The following is an 8062-nucleotide window of genomic DNA, read 5'->3' on the forward strand; positions in this document are numbered from 1 at the left end:
GTGGTGCAGCTTGTTCACATGGTTCCTTGCTGTTTATAAAAGTTTTAGCTTGTTTTCTTATGCTTTATCTGAAAATAGTTTAATATAGAACTTTTTGCTGGAAAGTGAGAAAATAGTAAAACCAATTTTTTTAGCTTGGTTTTCATGCCTAGTATCTAAAATAATTTTCTTGGATTTGTTTATTTCAGTTTGCATTCCTTTTCCTGATTTATCTTGCTTAGAGTAGCTGAAAATTGATCTATTTATGATTTCTTATAGGAAAATGCTTTTACTGCAAATCCAATTTTCATGAGTTCCTTGTATTGTTCTCTGCATGCTCATTTATTTCCATGATTTATGCTTGTTGTTAAGTTCATTTCTTAATTCTTGCATCGCATTCATGGATTATAGTGACCGAGCCATCGGAGAACGAACCTGTGGAACCCGCCGAGTCCGTGGAGCCTGAACCCGGAATCCCGTTCATGGTCGAGTCCGAAGCTAACCAAGGCAAGCAGCTAAGCATGATTCCTTGCTCCTATTTAATCTGAGTTAGTTAGTTATCTCACCGGGTAATGTTGGGTTATATATAGTATGTATGTATCGCATTTTTATACCTATCTTTATGCATGATCCTTCCTTGATTTGTTATCCTTTTCTTGGCACTAGTTAGTTAGTTAACTACTTAACTTGACTAGATGCTTAGCCCTGCTTAGAATATTACTTTTGCTCGCTAGACAGGTTTGGTTTGGAGGATCACACTTACCGATAATCCTTGATCGCACTGGTTTGGTTTGGTGGCTAGTAAAGTAATAGTACCGAGATTCGAGCGGAATGGTAGGGCCTAGAGAATGAAGTCATATGGGCATAGTCCGCTTGGATCGATTAAGGACCGAGTGGATGCCATCGGCCTTGAGCACCTTTCCGTGCTACCACATATCCAATATAATAGAATGGATGAGCCAATTACCTTCTTTGACTTGATCATTGATGTGCAGTCCTAGATACGTGGCTACGGGCTATGCAGAGAGGCTTAGTGTGTCCCTCAGGTGGACCTATGTGTAGAAAAGTTTAGAGATGTCCCTGGTGGAACTAAGTCTCTACTCGTAATCTAGGTGTGAGGTTCAATGATTGAGCCTTGTTGGGAACGGTTGACGTGAGTACCCCCTTACCTGGCGTGATCGGTTGGGTGAGTCGCATGGTCCTCGCGTCGTGTGGGTAAAGTAGTACGCCCTTACAAGATTATAATCAATTCGAATTGCCGCGCTCTCGGATATGAGCAAGCTCTTGGTTCGCCGAATTCCTCTTAGAGAGTTCCGGTTTTGTTGGTGTTGGTTTCATGTCTTGTCAATGAACTATTGGTTATTATGTTACTCTCTTGATCAACTAAAAGTGTTTGGGGTTGGGCAAGATTAATTAATTCTGATAGGTGATAGTGTAGAGAGCTAATGCTTATGCAATAATTACTTAATCTTAAAGCTTTTACTTGAGCCGATGCATGATCCTTGCTTATTTAATCGCGTAAGTCTTGCGGAGTACTTTTGTACTCAGGGTGTTTTCTAAACCTAGTTGCAGGTGAGTCGGAAGTAGTGTTCGGCCACTTCTACCCCGCTGATCCAAACGCGGGGGAAGAGTAGGTCGTGGTAGCTGTAATGATGTCCTTGAGCAAGGCGTCATTACTTTAGTAAGTTTTTATCGTAATCGAGCTTCGTGAGAGCTTGTAAATGCAATAAACTTTATGTTTCTGTTTAATATGACTTTCGAAAGCCCAAGGCTTGTAAGAGAAGTTTGAAACCCACCTATATTGAACTTGTAATATTAAGTCGTGAACTCTGATAATATAAAACTGCTCTTTGTGGATTTTTGGCGATGTATTCGATTGTAAACGGTATGTGCATATGCTGATTCTGGGCGTATGTTGGAGCGCATACCGGGACTACAGGATTTGATATTATTTTGGATGAATGACGTGCCGGTTATTCGTGTCTCTAGATGTGGGATAACACGTGGCATGCTCTCCGGCAAGAACGTGTTAACTCTCATCTGGATGATAATGACCGGCGGTTCGTTTAAAATATTATCAAATTGGGCAGTTCTCACACATGTTGGGTTGATGTGGTAAAGGAATAAGGATAATTCTGAATCGTGTCGCAATATTGGATTCTTGGAATTGTTCATTGGTCAAATTATGTGCTTATTATCTGTTGTACAAACAAGAGTTAATAATGCTTTTCAGGCTCTGTTGTGAGTTCAGCAAAACAGGGCTACCATTTTTGTCCGTTCTCATTCTGTGAGGGAGTGACAATGACTGCAACGAAATCTGTCGTTGGATGATACTAATCCACTGACAGATATCCCAGTGTTGAGAGGAAGAGAAGCCTGCTGCCAGCCTTGATCAGGAGATTTGTGATGATTCCATGTATCCTGATATAATTGCACTGCAAATCCCAGCACTAGGGTAAACGCCTGCACAGATCACAGGTTGGAATCATTCAAGCGTCAGGTTTTGTTATACTAGTATACCATAACAATTTTAGATGTTTCTTGAGAACAAAATAATTGACTAGGTATGGACAGAGCGAGAGTGTGCCTGAACTGCTGAGTGGAATCCTTGAAAAATGCAGGACGGGATTGCGAGAATAACCGTGAAAATCGTTGCACATGGCATTGAGCTTTTTGTGAGACCTGAACCTGACCAAAGAAGACCAAGGGATAGGAATACAAAACATGAGCAGTCGTATTTCTTCTAAATAATGTGTACAATCCGGACTTGGGTCCTGGTCTGGAATCTAGATTATGCTCGCTGCAGCATCAGTTGTTCTTGTGATCGATCCAGTCAGTTGATCAGGTTTTAATAGACACTTGTTTCTCTGTGTCAGGTTTTAGCATTGTATGATAAAAGTGATGAAGCCTGCGTGTGTCTGTCTATGTTGTTTCGTACATGAATCCAGATGGCACGTGTTATCATTCAAATACGAATATACGATTCGTGTTCAACGAATCATGAATTTTGATAGCCGACATATTTCTTTTTGAAAAATTGCAGGAGCACTTCTTGTTTACTTCTGTGTATAGCCCTGTTAGCTTCTAGCTGCTACAACACCATGCCCGTCAGCTTAGCCTGGTCCCACGTTTGGGCCGGTGGGGAAATCTGGGCCTTTTTTCTATTTTTATATTTTTTAAAAATGTTTTTTACAGAAGTATATTTTGGGTTTCACAATTTACAGTTTTATATCCCTACCGCCCGGCAGGGGGGCGACAGGGGGCCTACCGCCCGTCTGCGGGGCAGGCGGCCCCCTGCCGGGCGGTATGTACCTATATGTAATTAAAATTTAAGTGCTATCGCATGGAGACCCCTACCGCCCGGTGGAGGGGCGGCAGGCAGGCCGACCGCCCGGTAGGGGGGCGGCAGGCTCCCCCAATATAAAAGCTGAGGTCTCCTCCCACACTTCCTTCGTCTAGTTTGCGGCATAAGTCCACCGAAGATACATACCAATTTATGGAAATTTGGTATCGATTTGTTAATCAACTCTGTGTCCTCGGGGTAATCCTAGCATATAATTACACAATAATTTTACTATTTCGTAAATATGGATTACAAATGACGGACGAGATTATAACTGAATAAGAGTTACCTTAATGTGCATCTCATACACTTCTGACCGCATCCATATCTTACAAGTACTTTGTAAGAATCCAATAATATTAGGATGATTCGCTAGTTCACATACCCTCATGTATATCTTCCAACGTTCTAGCAGGTGTTCCTTTACATCTTGCGTTGTAATACCTCGAAACAATGTGAAATTTTTAAACTCAACTAATTTTGACAACACCATCTCTATCGTACCATCCGTTAATAGATCCAACTTCTTACTGATTACAAGATGTGTCATGATCTCAAGTATTATACTAGATTTTTCTTCGGTCCATGAAAATCCTCCAAAATTGGAGGCAGCCATTGCCTTATGCTGCAATATTTAGAAACAAGTTTAATACTATATTTCACTATCCAAAACTTAATTCTATTTTAATTTATAATTAATTTAGAAATAAGTCTGTAATAAACTGAAATTTTAATACTCAACTGAAATTTTAATACTATAGCATTAATTAAATTAAATTGCTTTACAATATTAATGGATTCATATGTAACTTAACTGCAGATCACAAGTGCGGAATCCGGTAGGGCTTCGCTGTTGTAACTCCCTCCCTCACCCCACGTCTCTTCTTTTCTCCTCTATAGATGTTGTTTGCTGCAAATGCGGGTGTGTGAGGACCTCAGTTTTTATATTTGGGGGGAGCCTGCCGTCCCCATGCGGGGCGGTCGGACTGTCTGCCGCCCCTCCACCGGGCGGTAGGGGCCTCCATGCGACAGAACTCAAATTTTAATTACATATAGGTCCCTACCGCCCGGCAGGGGGCCGGCCGCCCCGCAGACGGACGGTAGGCCCCCTGCCGCCCCTCTGCTGAGCGGTAGGGTTATAAATCTGTAAATTGTGAAACCAAAAAAATATATTTATGTAAAAAACATTTTTAAAAAATATAAAAAACGCGAAATCGGGGGGGGGGGGGGGGGGGGGGGGGGACGACGACGTGTGGGCCTACGGCTGCGGCCCAAGCAGCCCAGGTGCGCACCAGTGGGCCTGCCCAGGTTGGCCCGGAACCTTCCCTTTGCTGCGCCTACCGCCGCCGCCATTGCTGCCGCCGCCGGATCCAGATCCGCCCCCTGGTTCCCGCCGGTGGAGGAGCGACACCCGCCCTGAACGGCGCAGGACGAGTTGCCGGAGTAGACGAGGAGCGCCGTGGCCCGTGGCCGTCGCCACCTTGTCCTCGCTGGCCAGCCGCGATTTCTCGAGGACAAGGAGGTCGCCGGCCTGGGCGAACGTGCGGAACACGGAGGCCTTGGCGAGGTACACATTGGTATTCTCAGGAGCCTCCTCTCGGGGATCTGATACTAAAGAAGCTTGATGAGGTTGAAATCTCGGTGACATCGGCGGAAACACTTTGCATTTGATTTAAGCGATTCTTTCAACACGCTATTCTAACTAATTGATATCATTGCATGACTAACAAATGTAGTGACTAATGTAGAATTGTAGATAGGTTCTGCAAGTAGCTGTAAAAGGACGTACAAAAAGCTTCAAAAGGATCAGGAACTTCAGATTTACTCCTATAAGTTAATGGTTATAAGACTTTGAAGCATTTGCTGCCATCAAATTGTAGCTGAGGCACCGGATATATGTGAGAGTTTGGAGATGTGGGGCCTTTAATGAACTTCAGTTTTCAGAGCTGCAGTCCTTTAGCTCAGAGTTCAAGCTATACACCAAAATTTCGGTATTATTAGTGTTCTGCGGTGATGTATATCTATCATCCTTTTCCTTTTCTCTCCCTTTTTTGTGTGCAGGGAGATGTCTTTATTGGTTATTTAGAAGTTCAATTTACTTGTGTTGGTTCTCCTCGCTTGTAACATGAACGTTCTTTTGACTCAGAAAATGCAAGCAATGGTACAAGTACAAGGGGTTGAAACTTCCAAAACCAAGACCTCATCCAGTTGATTCAATATATGCTGACACGTGACACTGTGACAGGTATGCTAACTTTAGTCAAGCTGGCTTTTATTTCCTACTTTCACTATCCTATTTCTAGTGCCATGTATTTGTCTTCAGTAGTTCTGGTCATCAATGTCTGTTTCACTTGTGTTCCATCATAGCTTCTGCAGCTGACTGCTTGACTCAGCCTAGTTGCATGAAAATTTTCTGATTGTTTTGGTATTGGACCATTAACCAAAACAATCCAATTGGGATCTCTAGCACATACTAGATAAATCCTGGTTTCTTTTTCTGATGATAATTGACTTCCACAACATACCTGCATAGCAATGATAAGGTCACAATACTGTAGCTGTGTCAAGCAAGACTTTTACTGAAAAAGGCCCATTTGTGCAGAAATCAAATATTTATAGCTTGATGTCTTCCCCCATTTTTTTTGTAATGTAAGTGATAAAACAATCTGTTTACACAAGAATATGTCAGAGCATGTAGTAATCAGCCCAACCCTTCCACCTTTTCAGTAAGTATCGACCAAACCTCCACATCAGTTAACAAAATCGCTGTGGCGACCTGAAAATCTGCAGCATCCCGAAATTGGTGATTGTTCTGCTGGTTGGTGGCGCTTTTATGGACCAGATGCTGGCTTGACAGACAATATTGCCTTATACAGAGTTGAAATCATGCCATTACTATTATTAAATTAAAATATGACCTCATGGTATTTTCAGTAAAAAGAAAAGAGTATCGTAGTAAAGATGCCATGGCTGTTTGGTGGCGCTTAGAATTGATTTTGATTGGCATCACAATACGGTAGGTCCTTTTTCAACGATGCCATGGCTCACAGACCTGTAATTTCACTGCTTCGTCAAAAGTTTTTGGAATGTTTCGGTGGGTATTGGTAACAGGTGTTTTGGTTCGGTTATCCGAATCTGATGAACTATAGTTCCAACATGTGGTTCATTGAACCTCATCATCTAGTCGTTTCTTCTAACGACAGGAAGGTGGAAAATCATTTTCTTTATACGAACAAAGGATAGCTGTTACCGGTTGCCTCGCGTCTGGCGATAAAGGTGGTATCTGCTTAGTCAATGCTGACTGCTTGACTTTTGTCACTTTTTCTCCATCCTGTGTTCATACTTCACGGTATTTTCCTGCTGTTTTTTCTTTGAAGGACCACCCCTCGATATTAATCTCCTGGGTTCATGATATCATGTCATGCTATGCTTTTGGAGTCCTTGTCCTGATGTATGGATTAAAAATGGACCCAATGCATCATATCATAATTTATTGATTTAGTGGTTATGGCTGCATTGCTTTATGTCCTATCTAGCATAGTTTAAGTACATAGTGGTTCATGAATTATGGTACCTTTTGGTCTGTTCCCCATCATATGGCACCACAATTGGAGTATAAAATCAATAAATTCTAACAGCCACCCAGAGCAGTCACTAGTGCCACCACAAGGCATCTGGCCTCATTTTAACTGGGCAGATCTTACTTGTACTGTACGTGTCTTTATCGTAGTGCACATGATCTAGGCTAAGCTTGGCCATGCGAAATCAGACGGTTTTCCAGGCGCCTGCGATCACTGTCACAAGCTACCTGTAGCTTGGGACACTTGAAGCAGATGATGATAAATTTTATTTCCTATTATCTGTTGATTTTAGGATTGGACATGATATGGCTGATGCCGATGGATCCTTTTGGTGGCTATCAACATCGTCGCCGCCGTGGTTGCGCGCTGTTGATAGTGGTGGGCTGTGTGCGAACATTGTCACGGTGGCTATATTATAGCCCAGGATACTTGTAACTTTTGTCTTATATTTCGCGCTGTCTAATATTGTCCAATAATAGATGGTGATGTCTTGCTTTTTTTTGCCGCTTTCTCTACTCAAGCCTGGAATTTCACTTTCTGCGCATAAAGTTATATGTATAGTTGAAAGGGAACAATCATTCAGAATTGCAACTAGCTAGAAAAGGATATGCTTGGTGATCAGATATAATAATTGAAATCAAGTCACTTACTGTTAACCATGGGGGGTGGGTATTCTGTAGCTTGATTGCCAATACAGCAATCAGATAAAATAAGTGAAACCAGGCCTCTACGTTGCAACTGGTGATTCATGTCGATATCAGATATTGCCATATTGGTAAATGTACTAATGTTGATATCAGATACTGGTAAATGATACTAAGAATTCTACTGTTTAGTGTTGGAGATGGCTATTCTGTAGCTTGATACCAATGCGGCAACCATTTTTTGTTTGCTTCTGAAGTATTTTTTGGCATTCAACAGCACATTTTACGATAATATTTTCTTCAGCGCATCATGTAGCCTGAACAAGTGGCACCCAAGTCTTGAGGCCTAGTTCTTCTTCCCGATACTGATGCCTAGTTTTCCTTGCACCAAATTCACCTTTGATTCCTTCGACCAAATTTATAGACTGGCCAGCAGAAAACAAACATGTAGCCTTGTCGTTGCTGTTGACCCCTGCAGCCATGGACCATGACGAGGGTCACCAGACCTCCAAACG

The 8062-nt window shown here is 42.2% G+C and overlaps 1 long non-coding RNA gene across 1 annotated transcript; it reads left to right on the forward strand.

The window, feature by feature from the left end:
- The first annotated feature begins 4645 nt into the window (after positions 1-4645).
- Positions 4646-7524, forward strand: LOC120666548. The gene is made up of 2 exons (XR_005671782.1): positions 4646-5567; positions 7196-7524. It is a non-coding gene; the product is annotated as an uncharacterized LOC120666548 (long non-coding RNA).
- The last annotated feature ends 538 nt before the right edge of the window (positions 7525-8062 follow it).

Source organism: Panicum virgatum, chromosome 3N (genome assembly GCF_016808335.1).
Source record: "Panicum virgatum strain AP13 chromosome 3N, P.virgatum_v5, whole genome shotgun sequence".
Taxonomy (NCBI): domain Eukaryota; kingdom Viridiplantae; phylum Streptophyta; class Magnoliopsida; order Poales; family Poaceae; genus Panicum; species Panicum virgatum.